General features: G+C 37.0%; 1 long non-coding RNA gene and 1 pseudogene across 2 annotated transcripts; both read left to right on the top strand.

Moving 5' to 3' along the window:
* Positions 1–4,627: 4,627 nt before the first annotated feature.
* Positions 4,628–6,536, top strand: LOC149254100 (ran-binding protein 1 homolog c pseudogene; annotated as a pseudogene). The gene is made up of 3 exons (XR_016265484.1): positions 4,628–4,998; positions 6,122–6,273; positions 6,433–6,536. The product of XR_016265484.1 is annotated as a ran-binding protein 1 homolog c pseudogene (transcript).
* LOC149254099 (uncharacterized) lies at positions 6,480–17,331 on the top strand. The gene is made up of 3 exons (XR_016267124.1): positions 6,480–6,519; positions 16,760–16,852; positions 17,025–17,331. It is a non-coding gene; the product is annotated as an uncharacterized LOC149254099 (long non-coding RNA).
* The last annotated feature ends 1,103 nt before the right edge of the window (positions 17,332–18,434 follow it).

Below are 18,434 nucleotides of genomic sequence, written 5' to 3'. Positions count from 1 at the left end.
TTCTAGTGAAGCCATGGTTTCCCAACTTCAATCCTCTCACTATGTTGCCGATGACTACTCTAGTATGGGTAAGATTCCCAGTTTTCCCATTCACTTTACCCATCTAGATCTCTTAGAAAAAGTGGGCAATTTTATTGGAAGATTCGTCAAAGTAGACAGGGAAAGACTTTTGAAAGGCATTTTCACCTATGTTTGCATATGTGTTTAGGTAGATCCCAATGAAGTTTTGCGAGATAAAATTGAGCTCAAGTGGATGGGAATTGTGTATTCCCAACCCCTGGACTATGAAAATACAACTTTTCGATATAGGAATTACCAACAAGATAGACACCTTCAAACTGTCTGTCCCTTTCCAATAGGGGCTTCCTCCTTACAGTCATCTAAGAACTCTAGCTGCAGTTGGAGGGATCTTAAGGAAAGAGAGGGATCCAAAATGTAACACCCCTCCCTTGTGTGTCAAACTTTGCAAACCTAAGCTGAGAAAAGTTAGGTATGATGTGTAATATAAAAAGTAAATACATTATTAATAAATTAATCACTTGGAAAAGCGAGACACCAAGAGATGAGATTCTTGCCAAATCACATTGGTGAATGGGAAAGGATAATCCTTTCATGGTAAAGCTTCTCGATTTAATTCTAGATAAGTTGGATGGATTGGAGATAAATATCCATTGAGAAAAACATAAAAGTTGTGCGGGAGAGAAAGGCAATCTTCTATGAGGAAAATCCTCATGGGAGAGAAAGGTGAGCTTTTATGAGATAAGCCTACGCAAATGGATAAAAAGATCCATAAAAGCGAGACACCGCTAATGGAAACCATATCCTTCCATATGCTAAGGTCAATGGTGAAGTGGGTCTAATCTCTTGCTATGGAACTTCATGCATGGACAAGGAATCAATATCTACCTACTATGCCAAGGGGAATATTAGAAGGGTACTAAATAGGACTAAAGACTATTGGCTATTGGAATGGCTAAGTTATACTAGATCTAGATCTTTATCTCGGTAGAGAAGAGAGTAAAGAAGTGAAACGTAGAGATGCGAGTATCATATGTCTAGACGAGTATAATATGTATAGAGCTCGAAGAGAATGAAATTCTCTGAGAGCTAGCCATGGCTCAAAGAGCCTCTTTTTAGTTGTTGAATTTAATGTTGATTGCTTTCTCCTTTCCCTTATTTCCTCTCTCTTATTCTTTTTTCTTTTCTCCTTTCTCTTATTCCCCTGTCCTTTCCCCCCTCTCCCTACCCGTACCCCACCCTCGCCCGGACGGCCCTTAAGCGTGCCTTCCCCTATCCTCGCCCTATGATTGCTTACCGCTTATCTTTTTTCTTGAACTCGTACCTTTGATGGCTCCTCCGGAGAGCGTTCCGTTCTCCTGCGGTGCCGCCCCTTACCTCTTTCAGAGTAAGATAGACTTCTTTCTTCAAACAAGTAACAGTTGTTCGAAAAAAAAGAACAACCAACAACACCCAAAGTACTCATACTGACTTTCTCTCCTACCGAACCGAAGCAAAGCGTAGGTAACCGACTTTCTTTCTCTCGATACGGCAACCGAAGCGAAGCGTAGGTAACCGACTTTCTTTCTCTCCTACCGAAGGTAACTACCAAAGGTAGGCATTCATCTACCGAAGGGAGGATGACAGGTAACTGACTTTCTTTCTCTCGATACGACAACACAACTACCAAAGGTAGGCATTCTTTCCGACATCTTTCCAACTCTTGCTCTTACCTCTCTTTCCAAAGGAAGGAAGGGGGGTGTGGGGGGAAGGAAGGATCAGCTTCCTTCCCACCGCCAATGAAGGAAGGGGGTTGTAAGGAAAATATTATTAGTGCCAAATGAAAATTTATGTTAGGGATGCTTTCACATAGTTAGTTTTGTAATTATTATAAACATCACATACATAACAACCACAAATAAAAAAAGTATGTAATATATAAGAACAAAACTAATGAAGTTGTTAGTACTAAAATGAGGCATATACTATCACATGTAATCTTAGATATACTTAGTGTGAAACACCATGACATCAATGTCTGAGCAATTTGTAAATGTGCAACAAGGGATCAATAGGGGGCTAATATTTATTTGATAGTCACGTTCTTGGCTTTGTTGCTTCATTTGAAGGAAGGAGGACACTATTGAATTATTTCAATTACATGGTTCACACCTTCCAAGTATTAGTTAACTTGCCTAAAAAGGTTCCTAACACAAGTGATCAATGCAAATATCACCCATAGGCTACTTTGTTCACAAAACTTAACTCTCCCACTTTATTTTTGTAAAGACCCACTAATTCAAGTGTAGCCATGGTAGTTGATGCACAACCTCATGTGCACCAAAAAACATCCCATAACCAACCTCCTCGAACCAAGCTTACCCTTCCACTCCTAACACCAAAATGTGCAACACTTATCATAGGGTCCAAGGGGTATTGTCCTTGGTGGCCTCTCATCACTATTGATAACTAGGGTTGAAATGTCACACCCCATGCTTGTGAAACATCTACATCATTTGGCACATTGAATTCCATCCATGCGCACCAAGTTCTAATATGCATGCATGCTTATCCTATATCTGCTTATATTTAGGAATGCCAACCATGACATAACCATTACAATATCTTTCTTCTTATTCTTCTTCTTCTTATTACTATAGAAAAAAAGGACCCTTTTGTTATTCACGAGGAAGAAAAAAAGCACAAACATTGACAAAAAGATTGTAACTTCTGTCATTACAATGGGTTGCCAGAAGACAAGGCATCACGACCCAGAAGAAGAGAAAAAGAAGTTGTTGTAAAACCAGGGTTTTACAATTTTTTTTCTTCTGCAAATTATAAGACTGACTAGAAATGACAATAGCATGCAACCAAAAATTGTAGAAAGTGTATTATACAACCACGAAGAGGGCCCTACTATGAGAAAAACGAAGACAGTGACTAGAAATGACATTAGCCTGTAACAAAAAATTCCCGAAAGTGTATTATACAACCATGAAGAGGCCCCTGTCAAGAGAAAAAGAAAGACATTGTATTTGAGGCTAATTGAAAGCTGAATGTAGACTCACTTGAAATTTATAGTAAGCTAGTTGATAACTAATTGAAAATTTGACTTAAAGCTGATCCATATTAGTATATGGGCATCGAATGAGAACTTTGAACTGGGTTGCCAACTAATTCATCATAATATATGTAACCTGTCTCTAGACAAATAATTCTTTTTTAGAGAGAATCTACAGTTGTATTTAGCTCCCTATGGATGTGATGGAAATTGATTTCCTAGAAGTGGTTCTTTAAGTCCACAATTTTGCTTTTCTAGGAGGATAAACTTATAACTTCCAACTATGCTTTACTGTCATTTTTTTTTGGCTCGATTACAATATTTGTATGTCAACAACATGGCACAGTACAACCAAGAAGATGAACAATTACATCATTAAGAGTTACAAAACCATCTTGCCATCGAATAACCAACATTAATTAAACAACCATTTAACAACATAATAGCAATTACACTATATATATATATATATATATATATATATATATATATATATATATATATATATATATATATATATATATATATATATCACATTACACATATAAATACCACATTTCAATAGAAGTTAGATGAATTGCACTAGTCCCAAAGTTTTGCTTTGACTTGAAATTAAACTCTTCTTCACTTTGTGATTTTTGTGTTATCCACTAGCATAGACCCATCTTAAATATAGATATAATATGAGCGGAGAGGGATCCAATTTCTTCATTGGCAATTATTTTTTATGAGCAAACATTATTTAAATGTTTTGTATTTTTTTTTTTTTTTTTAATTTTTAAAATTTATTTTGGCCGACACTAGCAAAATTTCAACTTTGATGATGGACAAACATCACTGTAACCATACTAGGCTGTAGAGTGAGCTTGGCATATTCATATTATTTTCATCCTCAACATTGAGGATTGTGTAAAGCTCAGTGGAAGATGCCCCTTGGAATGATGGACAAACATGGTCGTAACCATACTAGGCTGTAGAGTGAGCTTGGCATATTCATATTATTTTCATCCTCAACATCGAGGATTGTGTAAAGCTCAGTGGAAGATGCCCCTTAGAATAGTTTTGATGCCCCCAAAATGACTTCCATTCTCAAACCCTCCCCATGACATTTGAACTTAAGACCTCGTAACAACTAAACCCCATACAAACCAACTACCCTACAACTTATCATGGATCAACCACAACAATACTTATTATAATAATTTAAAACCAATATTTCTAATTACTTTTCCATATTTATCTCATTTACAAACCCCTCAACCCCATCCCATTATTATTACAATAAACACAATAATATATCACCGAGGAAAGAGTTCAAAATTGCGAAAACAAAAAACGCACAACAACCTCTGGTCCCAACATGACAACATGAATGAAGTAGGCCTCTCAGGTTGGAGATGATTTAGGGGTTATTCCATGGCCTTATCTCCCTTTGAAACCCCCCAACCATCCCTGTAATAATTTATTATATTATCTTTAACGATGCTACTTTTACTCTCAATCTTTAACAGCTACCGGCCTTCCCTCTTCAAAACCCTTATATAGAGTGTTTTCTCTCCATCGACCTCAAAAACCCTTATATAGAGAGTTTTCTCTCCGTCGACCTCTTTGCCCTTTGCCTTCGAAGCATTTTTGCACAGTTAAATCCTTTGTCCAAAATCCTCGGGGTTTCGCATTCGTGTCTGATATTGGGCGAGTTTCTGGCATATTTTGGATCCATCGATTTCATTCGAGCCCTCCTTCTGTGCACTATCTGGTATTGGGATGGCTGGAACTCAGGAGGATCCTGTTCTTACACGGGCAGTAGATGACGATTCGAGAGAGAACGAGGATGATGCCGGAAAGGAAGAGGACACTGGAGCTCAGGTTGCACCCATTGTTAAGCTTGAGGAGGTTACTGTCACCACGGGCGAAGAAGAGGAGGATGTCCTTCTTGACATGTAAATTTCTTAATCCATGGCTATTTCATGATTTTGTTTTCTTAGTTGAAAGTTGTTTTCATGGCCTCTTCGGTGGCCTTTTTCCTGTACACATAAATGGGACCTTGACTATAAGGAAGATGCATTTGGGCAGTTATTTACTTCTAATTTTTCTCCTTTTTAGTAAGATCTATTTTTATCGAGTTCTCGATGTTTTTTTCGCCTGTTGATGATGATCGGATTTGTCATTTCAACGGGGTGCTGAAGAAACTCTATGGTAGATGCATTTAGCGGGCTATGGTTTGTTTTATCGAGTAATTAGGGTTTTGCTTTTTTGTGTTTTTTGTGAGTTTCTTGTTGTTTTGATGTCCCATTGATATTTTGATCAGCATTTTCTGATCTCATTATGGTCTGTAATAATTGCTTTCCTATGTTGATAGGCTACCGATGAAGATTTTTTCGGGGATGCATTTGATGGTTTATTTGTTATCATTGGGGGTTTTGTATTTTGACGAGTCTTTTTATATTTTGTTGAACTATAGGCCATTCTTTTTTCAATGTCTTTGAAGAATCTATGATGGTTTCTCTGTTATTCTGGTTTAGTGGGGGGTGTGATGGTCATTTGTTATTGTTAAGCATACGGGGTTTCGTATTTTTTGGTTTTTGGATTAGCCATTGAATATTGAATTGGGCCTATTTGATAATCTGTCTTTTGGTTATTGGCATTAGGGTGATTTGTCTTTTTATGTTGTGAGGTGGTATGATTCAGGCATATGTCTGTTTTGGTCTTTTGTCAACTGTTTTCGTTGACTTTCTATGATGTTTTGAACAGGTTGTTGATCATTTCTGTACTTTATGGGGATGTATGGGATGAGCATTCTTTTGTTATTAAATAGTTGATGATTTGTATTCTTACATGTTTGATGTTATTATTGAGCTTTTTTGTGGGATCCTTTTCGGTAATGTTAAGGAATATCTCCTGTGTTTTTAATAGGTCGTTGGTAATTTATCTTTGAATGCATTTGATATGGTGGGATATTGCGGACGTTACTTCTAATGGATGCCATGGGCTCTTAAAATGATCCTAATGCAGTTTCATTGTTTATTAATATTCCCATTCTTTTTTATATGTTTGACCCTGCAGGAAGGCGAAGCTGTACAGGTTTGACAAGGATGGGAATCAATGGAAGGAGCGTGGTGTAGGAACAGTAAAGTTTCTTAAGCACAAGGATACTACAAAGGTTCGGCTGGTCATGAGGCAATCCAAGACATTGAAAATATGTGCAAACCATTTAAGTATGTAAATTTGTTTTTTGTTTTTTTTTTGTGTAATTTCCCCCCTGAGATTGTAATAGCTTATCTTACGTCCAAGTTTTAAGAGGCTTTCTGTGCCGAGAATTTGTGTTGATCCTTATTATCTGGATTATATTGTTTTTTTTTTTTTTTTCCTTGCAGTTCATTCCCCAATGTCACTTCAGGAGCACTTCTCAGATGGGGAACTGAAGGAAGAACTCTTCTGCATTCGTCTTGGCTCTGTAGACAGTGAGCACTGTTCTTAGACTCTTCTAATCCTTGTTATGATCTTTTCTTTCTGTCTTGTATTTTTCTTTGATAAAATCAATGTTTGAGTACCTATATTCTTGGATCATTTCATTGAAGGGTTGATTTTGCATATGTTCTTAGGATGCTTTTGTGCAGATTATAGTGGGTTGGTAAGGGATCCCCCTCCCCAAACACCCTATCAGCATAGTTAAGACTTGAGTTTAGGGTGGCTTTAATTATCTCTGGTAATAGCAAATGATACGGAGGATTGTGCATAACCCACCCCCTTTTTGATTCCAATAAGCAGAGGTGGTCACTATGGTAATCCGATTTCAATTTGTAGTTAGAAAATGGGGTCACAACTTTCCATATTTTTTGTTTTGTTTTGTCTTTTTACATCAAACAATAGTATATTTATTAGAACCATAGTCAACTAAACAAACAGGAAACAATTTATTTGACAGGTGGAAGAAGTGATAGGCTTAGAGCAATTGAATTGTAGGCCATGCTTCTTGACAAATTGATGAACAAATGTCTCCTTACTTGAGATTTAGGTTGGCACCATGGCACCATCCTGTCCATCATTATACACTAATCTTGTCATTATCTTCTTCACTGTGAATGACTGGCCTGTTCCCTGCAAATAGATCTGGGCATAGAGGAGCCAATCCAAGAACAGTAATCTCTAGCACAAGACAATATTAATGATCTAAATACCTAATCCTGAAGCTTGAGTTTGATTTTTCTCTACTGGTTCTGAATCTCTGATTGAGAATCTCCCACTCGTCATTATCAAACCTTCTCCTTCATCATTGGCATCAGCTGCACTGCTGAGGTACTTTGGTTGGTTGTCATTGGACTTGAGAGCTTGAAGTTTCAAATGATTATAGTAACAGACAGCCAGAAAAGCCAGTCCACACCCACTCAAGTTTATGACTGTAACCTTTTCATTTATTACAGACAAAGATTATGTTATGAGCAGCCAGTCCTTGACAAGACCAGCAACATTCATAGTCAAGGCTGAAGTCTTTCCTATCAGAAGAAACACTGCAAGATTAAGAGCCAAGGCACAAGCAGAAATGTCATGTAATCCAAATCAAAGGAAGAGACCCTGATTATCAGAAATGGGTATTCTACTAAGGCCCAGGGGGTGCTGAGAAAAACAAGGCAACAAGGAGCAAAAAGATGTGATGGGATTCAACTTAATCCCTTTTGATGTTCGTGGAATTTGTATGAGAACCAATTGGGTAGTCTCACATGCAACTGCACTTAACTGGAGAATCACCTCCCATGCATTCATCTTGGCCTCCCCATAAGCTGAAATAGTAACTCCAATGGATATGGCCAACATATTGGCCTCGGGCTCACCATTATAAGCTTCTTTCTTCAGGGAAACCACAATCAAATACACAACAATGGGAATTAGAGCTTTCAGCATTTGAAATAATGATACTGAGAGGAAAACATAGGCAGAATTTGAAAACCAGAGACCCAAAGAATACACTTATCAATACTATGGGTTCAACGAGCTTGAAGACTCTTACAATAGCAACAGCCAGTGTTGAGTAGAAGCCCATGTGAATCATGGTGGGACTGATCACACTAAAGTTGTCAAGCAATGGCAACTCCAATGGATATGGCTAACATATTGGCCATGGCCTCACCTTTATAAGATTCTTTCTTCAGGGGAACTGCAATCAAATGCATATCAAATGGGCACAAGAGCTTTCAACATTTGAAATATCGATACTTTGAGAGACATGCACCAAGGGCTGCATCATTTAGGATTTGTACTCAGTTTAGGTGTCATATTCAAGGGGAAGTTGTTATGCTTTCCACCACTTCATAGATTGTTAGAGTGATGAAACAAAAGAGGCTCCCTCTTGAGGCTAGATTATGTCATTCATATCAGCTGTGTTGTTGATGTCCTAGCTCAGCCAGGTCTTGCCAAAACTCTGTTGAGGTTCAAAATTTATTATAAACTGAAATGTCTTCACAAGAATTGACCTCATAAAATGCCATAATCACAAGATATGCCATACATGGCTGTGATTATGGCTCGCAAGACCCTTAGACTTTGAGCAATGAGGCTCGCAACATCACTTATGATTATGCACTCTACAATTCTGTGACCAGCTGAATGTCAAGCAATTGAACCGCGATTTAAATCCTATTTTGTCAGCAATAAGTACTATACTTTGTCTTTATTTAGTGTAGAGAACCAAGCACTTATTCTGCTCATCTATAGAAGGGACAATGGTTGTTTGCCTATGAGGTATAAGGAAATCCTATCAGATGTTTTGTATTTTCGTATGGAATTGAATCATACTCCTGCACACTGTAACATTCATATATATCAACCTGTAGAGGCTTTAATAACACCTGGTATTCTGGTTAGTGATTTTATTGGACCTCATGTGCATATCCTACATGCACAGGATGGACTATTCATATGTTACAGGGTATTATTCTTATTATTTAGGGTGCACATCTTCAGGTGCTCAAGAACGATTACTAGAACAGTCAGTTAATTCTGCAATTTAAAGGATGAAAAAGGAGGTTATAGGAGTCTAGTTTTGGTTCTCATCCACAATGTCACACTAGTTTGCCTGGGCATGGTTCTCATGGTTTAATAGTGACTTGAGGAGTCATAATACCACAGATCACTAAACACAAACAGCTAAGGTAGCCCAAGGACAATAGCCATCTTTACACATTAATTAACGGGTCTTACATTAATTATCCTAGGGGGTTTTAATACTTCCAAATGCTTAAAAAACAGTTAGCAGAGCATTCACATTACACATTCCAGCAATCTTTTCTATAAACCAACCAAATGCAGTCAGGAGAGCCCTCCTTTTAAACTATACAACCTTATTGTTAGTATGATCAACCTTATTTTAATATATAGTGTGACAAACCGTATGTGACAGGCAGGTGGAAAACTTTTCTCGCAATTGACTAAGCGACGTCCTGCGAGCCAGACTTGAGACAGAAACCGTCGTCAGAAGTATATGCTTGGCTCTTTTCCAAACAAATGAAGAGTCAATGAGGTTTTGTGTAATCACTTCTGGTATCGTATTGGGTTAACCCACCCCCTTTTTGATTCCAATAAGCAGAGGTGGTCACTATGGTAATCCGATTTCAATTTGTAGTTAGAAAATGGGGTCACAACTTTCCATATTTTTTGTTTTGTTTTGTCTATTTACATCAAACAATAGTATATTTATTAGAACCATAGTCAACTAAACAAACAGGAAACAATTTATTTGACAGGTGGAAGAAGTGATAGGCTTAGAGCAATTGAATTGTAGGCCATGCTTCTTGACAAATTGATGAACAGATGTCTCCTTACTTGAGATTTAGGTTGGCACCATGGCACCATCCTGTCCATCATTATACACTAATCTTGTCATTATCTTCTTCACTGTGAATGACTGGCCTGTTCCCTGCAAATAGCACCAATTCACTCTCTACCCATAGCTTGTAGTTGGGAACATCTACCTAGGACAATATCAAATTCACTCTCTACCCATAGCTATGGGTAGAGACCACATCGCTAGACAAAAGCAACAATTGTAATACAAATGTATGTGGTGTTTCTATTTGAGATAACAAAACACTAGAGAATCCCAAGAGTTTTCAATCAAGCCAACTCAAATCATTAGTAGGAGATTCATCCTCCAAGACCCAATGAAAGACTAGATCAACCTTATCAAATAAAATTGGATCTAGATCCTTTGCCTGCAATTGTTTTGTGAGCATCCAAATGTTGTAGTTGATGAAGACCAACTTCCCCAGTTGCTCATGCTCCAACATACTGCACTTTTTGCTCATATCCCTGTGCAAAACCCATTTTTTATAACAAACAACAAACCCCTTCAACGTCATTTGCATATAGGATTTTATATCAGCTGGGGAGAGAACTATGTTTTTGTCTTTTATAACAATCTCAAGATCACTCTCCATGAATTCAAAGACAATATGTAAATTCTGTTTGTGTGGATATGCATCTATTAGTTGAATTATACTTGGATGCGAAAGCTCCTTCAATAATTTGATTTCTCTTAAAGCAGTTACATTAACACCTTCTTTGGCTTTACCCAGATGGATTTTCTTTACTGCCACAGTTTTGTTTGTCACAGTCTTTCAAAACAGTTTTAATCCAGAACTGGTTGTCTTTTTTTCTAGTTCTTGATATTTGTATGGGTTCCATAGGGTGGCAAGGCCTCTTGAGTCCCCTCTCGCACTGACTATTTCACCTTTGCTGCTGGCCCAACAAATTTGCTTGGCTTTTTCAAATTCATTTGCATCCATCTTTGTTTCATGAAGGAATAAAATGCCTGCTTTCTCAGTCCTTATTATATCCTTTACTGCCAGGGTTTTGATGGTGTTCCCCAAACCTCTTATATTCGAAGAAATTATTTTCATTGAGAGGTGCGCAGAGATGCTTCCTTCTCCTTGTCCCTGTATTTCATTGATTCCTTTCTGGCATTCTGCTGGTTTTTTGTGTTGCTGTTCTAATGTTTTCTGCTTGCCTAATATTTTCTCAATGGCAGTGGCGTCATCTCTTTTCTCCTTGTGAGGTTTTCTTCCCATTTTTTTGAATCCCTTTTCAACATGCTCAAGATGTTCCCCATTAGCCCAGGAGTCTGATTTCTTCTACTTGCAGGAGGCGTTGATGTTCCTATTAGGATGAGGAACAGGAGACCCTTCGTTGTTAAGAGGTTCAACTAGCGAGGTATTCTCAATGATAGATGAGTTAGCAGGGTCATGGGGTGAGGGGGCTGTGTTGTCCATTGAAGGTTTTTCTTTTTTATTGGAGAGGAAGATATGACAGGAGAGGTGTAAAGACTAACTAAATCAGCAGGAGGGTCATCTGCTTCAGGGCAAACAGATTCTGTTGTTTGGTTACCATGTCAGGAAGGGTAGTGAAATGGTCAAAAGGGTTAGAAGGAGTGGTAGTTACAACCTCTTTCCTGAACGAAGATCCAGCTTTGACATGCCTTGCACATGTTTTCTTAGGGACATGACATTCTCCCGAGGGACTTACAACAGAGGTTTTGGACTTGCAATCATTGGCAAAGCGACCATATTCATGACAAAGCTTGCACTTGTAATGGATCTGTTGATAATCCAGAGTCTGCTCATGGATTCAGTCTCCATTTTTGAGGATTATTTTCTCTGGAAGAGCTTGTTCTAGATCAACTTCAACACAAATACAAGGACAAACATATTGTTTATGCTTCAGTTCAGAACTATCTAGAAACTTTCTAAGAGAGTTTCCTATGTAGATGGGGCTGTCAATCTCCCAGCAAGGAAGAGGAAGACAAGGAAGTCAGACCCAGATAGGGTAAGGGTTGTGACTCGAATTTTTTCTGAAGGAAGCTCTATGGTAGGAGCATTATCAGCCTTCTTTACAAATTTTGAGGAGAGGGAGGAACTGGTTTTGACTTTTTATCCCAACCACTAATTAAGGTGCTGAAAGCTGAGTCTGCTTGGAAACCTCTAGAACCCGATGATATTTCTTCTAACGTTGTTGGGTTATTCGATTGCGTATCTCGTACAAAGCGAGGAAGACAAGATTCGATTTTTTGAAGTGCGGGAGAAGTTGCAGAGCCCTTGGACACAAAGCTTGAAAAAATTGAAATAGAGGCCTGTGTAGATAGTTAATCATTGAAATTTCTTAGTTTTATTGGCCGATCAGATGATTTGGCAGTGGACTAGATCTATTTTTCCTTGTATTGTTGGTGAGATTTGTATATCTGGGAGAAGTGGTTGCTGATTTGGTGATTCAAGAAGAAATTGATAGATTTCTGAGTGTTTTGCCACAGAGATTGGGTAGATTAATCAGAAATCCATATTCATGTGTTTCACTGTTGATTTTGTGTAGATTTATCAAAATCTGTGGGATTTTTTACTGTTTAAGAGCAGATTTTTGGAAATGTTTGTGTTTTGTTCTTGTTTGAGGGCAATTTTTTCACAAATCTATGTGATACGTGGCTGCCTACTGGTGTTGAGAGCCCATATACAATGGTTTGTCCTCAAGATTGTAGAGTGAGGGAGGGAGGAAAGTCTATTTTGAATTTTCAGCATTTTACTATGTTTCAGTGTCTATTTCTGCATTTATGACCTGTATCACTGGCCTTTTTACCCAACATCATGTTGTAAGGTAGCCATGGAATTTTTTGCAAATGCTACATGCATGTGTAACCAACATATGTTTGTCATATTTGAGTAGAGGTACTTAGTTGATATTTTCCTAGGTAGATGTTCCCAACTGCAAATAGCACCAATTCCATTTCCTAAGGCATCACATTCCAAAATAAAGGTTTTTGTGAATTTTGGCATACCTAAGGCCAGTGCTTGGCACATTACCTCTTTAAGATGTTCAAAGGACTTCATTGCTTCTGGAGTCCATGAAAATGCATCTTTCTTCAATAATGTTGTTACAAGTGCTTCTATTCTCCCATAATTCTTAAAAAACCTGCAATAATACCCTGTCAACCCGAGAAATTCTCGAAAGCTAGAGTTTGATTTTTCTCTACTGATTCTGAATCTCTGATGGAGAATCTCCCACTCGTCATTATCAAACCTTCTCCTTCATCATTGGCATCAGTTTCACTGCTGAGGTACTTTGGTTGGTTGTCATTAGACTTGAGAGCTTGAAGTTTCAAATGATTATAGTAACAGACAGCCAGAAAAGCCAGTCCACACCCACTCAAGGTAATGACTGTAACCTTTTCATTTATTACAGACAAAGATTATGTTATGAGCAACCAGTCCTTGACAAGACCAGCAACATTCATAGTCAAGGCTGAAGTCTTTCCTATCAGAAGAAACACTGCAAGATTAAGAGCCAAGGCACAAGCAGAAATGTCATGTAATCCAAATCAAAGGAAGAGACCCTGATTATCAGAAATGGGTATTCTACTAAGGCCCAGGGGGTGCTGAGAAAAACAAGGCAACAAGGAGCAAAAAAGATGTGATGGGATTCAACTTAATCCCTTTTGATGTTCGTGGAATTTGTATGAGAACCAATTGGGTAGTCTCACATGCAACTGCACTTAACTGGAGAATCACCTCCCATGCATTCATCTTGGCCTCCCCATAAGTTGAAATAGTAACTCCAATGGATATGGCCAACATATTGGCCTCGGGCTCACCTTTATAAGCTTCTTTCTTCAGGGAAACCACAATCAAATACACAGCAATGGGAATTAGAGCTTTCAGCATTTGAAATAATGATACTGAGAGGAAAACATAGGCAGAATTTGAAAACCAGAGGCCCAAAGAATACACTTATCAATACTATGGGTTCAACGAGCTTGAAGACTCTTACAATAGCAACAGCCGGTGTTGAGTAGAAGCCCATGTGAATCATGGTGGGACTGATCACACTAAAGTTGTCAAGCAATGGCAACTCCAATGGATATGGCTAACATATTGGTCATGGCCTCACCTTTATAAGATTCTTTCTTCAGGGGAACAGCAATCAAATGCATTTCAAATGGGCACAAGAGGTTTCAACATTTGAAATATCGATACTTTGAGAGACATGCACCAAGGGCTGCATCATTTAGGATTTGTACTCAGTTTGGGTGTCATATTCAAGGGGAAGTTGTTATGCTTTCCACCACTTCATAGATTGTTAGAGTGATGAAACAAAAGAGGCTCCCTCTTGAGGCTAGATTATGTCATTCATATCAGCTGTGTTGTTGATGTCCTAACTTAGCCAGGTCTTGCCAAAACTCTGTTGAGGTTCAAAATTTATTATAAACTGAAATGTCTTCACAAGAATTGACCTCATAAAATTCCATAATCACAAGATATGCCATACATGGCTATGATTATGGCTCGCAAGACCCTTAGACTTTGAGCAATGAGGCTCGCAACATCACTTATGATTATGCACTCTACAATTCTGTGACCAGCTGAATGTCAAGCAATTGAACCGCGATTTAAATCCTATTTTGTCAGCAATAAGTACTATACTTTGTCTTTATTTAGTGTAGAGAACCAAGCACTTTTTCTGCTCATCTATAGAAGGGACAATGGTTGTTTGCCTATGAGGTATAAGGAAATCCTATCAGATGTTTTGTATTTTTGTATGGAATTGAATCATACTCCTGCACACTGTAACATTCATATATATCAACCTGTAGAGGCTTTAATAACACCTGGTATTCTGGTTAGTGATTTTATTGGACCTCATGTGCATATCCTACATGCACAGGATGGACTATTCATATGTTAGAGGGTATTATTCTTATTATTTAGGGTGCACATCTTCAGGTGCTCAAGAACGATTACTAGAACAGTCAGTTAATTCTACAATTTAAAGGATGAAAAAGGAGGTTATAGGAGTCTAGTTTTGGTTCTCATCCACAATGTCACACTAGTCTGCCTGGGCATGGTTCTCATGGTTTAATAGTGACTTGAGGAGTCATAATACCACAGATCACTAAACACGAACAGCTAAGGTAGCCCAAGGACAATAGCCATCTTTACACATTAACTAACAGGTCTTACATTAATTATCCTAGGGGGTTTTAATACTTCCAAATGCTTAAAAAACAGTTAGCAAAGAATTCACATTACACATTCCAGCAATCTTTTCTATAAACCAACTAAATGAAGTCAGGAGAGCCCTCCTTTTAAACTATACAACCTTATTGTTAGTATGATCAACCTTATTTTAATATATAGTGTGACAAACCGTATGTGACAGGCAGGTGGAAAACTTTTCTCGCAATTGACTAAGCGACGTCCTGCGAGCCAGACTTGAGACGGAAACCCTTGTCAGAAGTATATGCTTGGCTCTTTTCCAAACAAATGAAGAGTCAATGAGGTTTTGTGTAATCACTTCTGGTATCGTATTGGGTTATTGTTAGAAGCGATAATTGGATTCGGATTCTTATCGAGTGAGTTGTTCTGCTTTCTCGATTTGAGAGGGTTTGTATGGAGGGAAAAATGAAAGAGGACATACAAGAACATCGCCAGCAGGCAAGCTACATTTTCCAAACGTAGGTGGATTGTTGAAGAAAGCTTACGAGCTCTCGGTGCTCTGCACTGCAAAAGTTGAACTTGTGATTTTCTCCCCAGCAGGAAAGCTCTATGAACTGTTTTTTAGTGCAAATCCTACTATTTTGATTCTAATAATCATGGCTATGCAAACCTCATGAGATTCTTACTAATAACCCCGGTGGTGCAAGCCCTAGTAAGCTCGATGTTGAAAAACTTAGTGTAAAACCTCCAAATCGATGGTTTTGTTGTAGTGCTTATTGGAGAGTATATAAAAAATTTCACACTTTTTTATGAGATATGGGAGGAAAACATGTTAAAGATTTTTAATAAATATAAAATTTCCAAAATGATGCTAGTTACGTGTGATTCTTTTTTCATTGTTTGTGATTATGAAAAATGAAACTCAATGTTTTTTCATTAGTGCACACATATTTCATTATATAATTGCATATAGAAAAATCATTCGAGAGCCGATAATAATAAAAGTGAAGAATTTATGGTCCAACGTTATATTTAAGGGAGATGTTTAAGGATGACGTTTGAATTTTGTTTTTCATTTTAAGACATTTGGAGCAAATATTAGGAAGGACTTGGAGAAAGGATTGTCCTTGATTTTTGAAAATGGAGTTGTTCCTTTCCAGCCATATGCCCCAAGTGACCATCAAAGGGAGAGCTCATATGTTTTTTGGATGTTTTCTTTATAGCCATTTTTTTACACATATCCATAGAGTCCCCATGCCATTGATGTGAATTACTTGTTCGGTTTTTTTTAACGAAAATTTTTAACCAAACAAGAAAAATTAAAAAAATGCCTCAAGATCAAAGACTGAAACAAAGACCTATTGACATACCTTTTAAAGTATGGAAAGAACTTGTAAAATCATATGAGAAGTTGGATGCACAAAGAAAAGTCGGCAATGAGAGCATTCAGGTATTGAATTTTTCATTAAACATTATTTAGAATGTATTAATACATATAAGTATCTTAGACATGTATTTGTGTGAAAATAAATTGAATTGGTTTATGTTTAAGGACAAGGCATCCAAGGCGAGGTTAACCAAGACAAAATTCACTCATCGTAGTGGCCAGAAAGGTTTAAAAGCACTGATAACAACCTTTGTAAGTATATTAAACATGTGATATTTTTTTAATAAATTTTGTACTAGAAGAAAGTCATTGTTATCTAATTTCTCCCTATTTACTGATTGATAGGAACTAAAATATGGAAGACCTCCAAATCATTTGGAAAAGGAGGTGCTGCAGCAAAAGAGATGGGTTGAATTTGTTGTTTGGATGGACTCTATGGTATGTAATCTTAGTTGGATTTCCAATATACTTTTAAACCATATTTTCATTTTATTTTTTAGTACTATTAGATATTATATCTTACCTCATTTTATGGTTAACATTGTATAACAAAAACATGCGTTGTGTTATGTAATTAATACTAACATGTAATATTGATTTTTTTTGTCAGAATGCTATAGGTAATGATTGCCAAGACGATGATCCAAATTATGTTCAACATATATCAGGAGATGATGAGGATGAGGATGATGGTGGTGAAGGAGGAGATGATGATGATAGTTGCGGTGTTGGTGATGATGTGGATCAGAGTAATGAGGATGGTCAAGATGATCATGAGGATGATCTTGGTGGTGGTAGCTAGGCATGCACATGCATTGTTTTTTATGAAGAAATTATTGTGTAGAATGACATTGCTATGTTTAGATGGGTGTTGTGAATTTACCCTATATCAATGAGACATTTTGATTTTGTAATCATACGATGAGTTTGATTTATGTATGTTGTTAATTTATCGTAGAATAACGATATTCATGAAATATTTTGATTTGTTAATCATATTTGAATTTTACTTGTTTTGATTAAAAATAATACTGATTTTATTAGTATTATGTTGCTATTTTATACATGTTTTGAAAATTGTTAATGACACATTGTTATTTTTTTGGATGGATGTTGTCAATTTCTCTTAAATTTCTTTACAAGTGATTTTGAATTGTGATATCTGCTTTAATGATATTTAGAAACTATCATATATTTCACTATGAATCTATAAAGGGGGTCATATATGTAAAGAAAAATATACTCTATATAAGAAGTCAAATGCGGATGTAACCATGGATGCAAAATTGAAAGTAAAATTGGATGTTAAACTAGGAATTAATACAAAATGCAAACAATTGACATACAAAGTGTTTTAAATTAGAAGTGAAAAATTGTGCAATAGTTGACACAAAGAAGGGAACAAAACATGGCATACAAAACGATATCAAATTGGGCAAAAACAAGGACACATAAATGGGCACCAAATTAGATGCAAAAAAAGACAACAACTACATGTAAAATAAGATGCAAAGTTGAGCGTTAAAAAAAAGCAAAAAACGTTACAAATTAATATGCCAAATGATGATGCAAATAATGGTGTAAATTTGGGATGCAAACTTGGGTGCAAAAAAGGAAAAAAAAAAAAAAAAGGATGTAAGAAAAGACATAAAACAAGATGCAAAATGGGGCTGAAAAAAGGTGAAACCAAGGATGTCATATTGGATGTAAAAAATGATTCCTAATCACATGCAAATTTAGGCTTGAACTCAGACACAAAATTATATGCAAATGTGGACACAAAATGAGGCAAAAAAATATGCAAATTTGGATGGTGAAAATGATGTAAAACTAGACACCAAAAAAATGCAAAATTGGATGAAAAAGTCAGTGTAAATAATGGTGCAACATTCGACACAAGTAGACACAAAAAAATGGTGCAAAAAGGGGCATAAAATAGCTTAAAATTGGATGCAAAACTTGGTGCAAAAACAAATACAAAAGTAGACGTAAAAAATGGCTCTAAATTGAATGTACCATT

Source organism: Pinus tabuliformis, chromosome 7, assembly GCF_031772625.1.
Source record: "Pinus tabuliformis cultivar Carrire ecotype Pingquan chromosome 7, CPIR1, whole genome shotgun sequence".
NCBI lineage: Eukaryota > Viridiplantae > Streptophyta > Pinopsida > Pinales > Pinaceae > Pinus > Pinus tabuliformis.
Note: the sequence above shows the minus strand (reverse complement) of the source record. Positions and strands in the feature narration are given on the sequence as shown.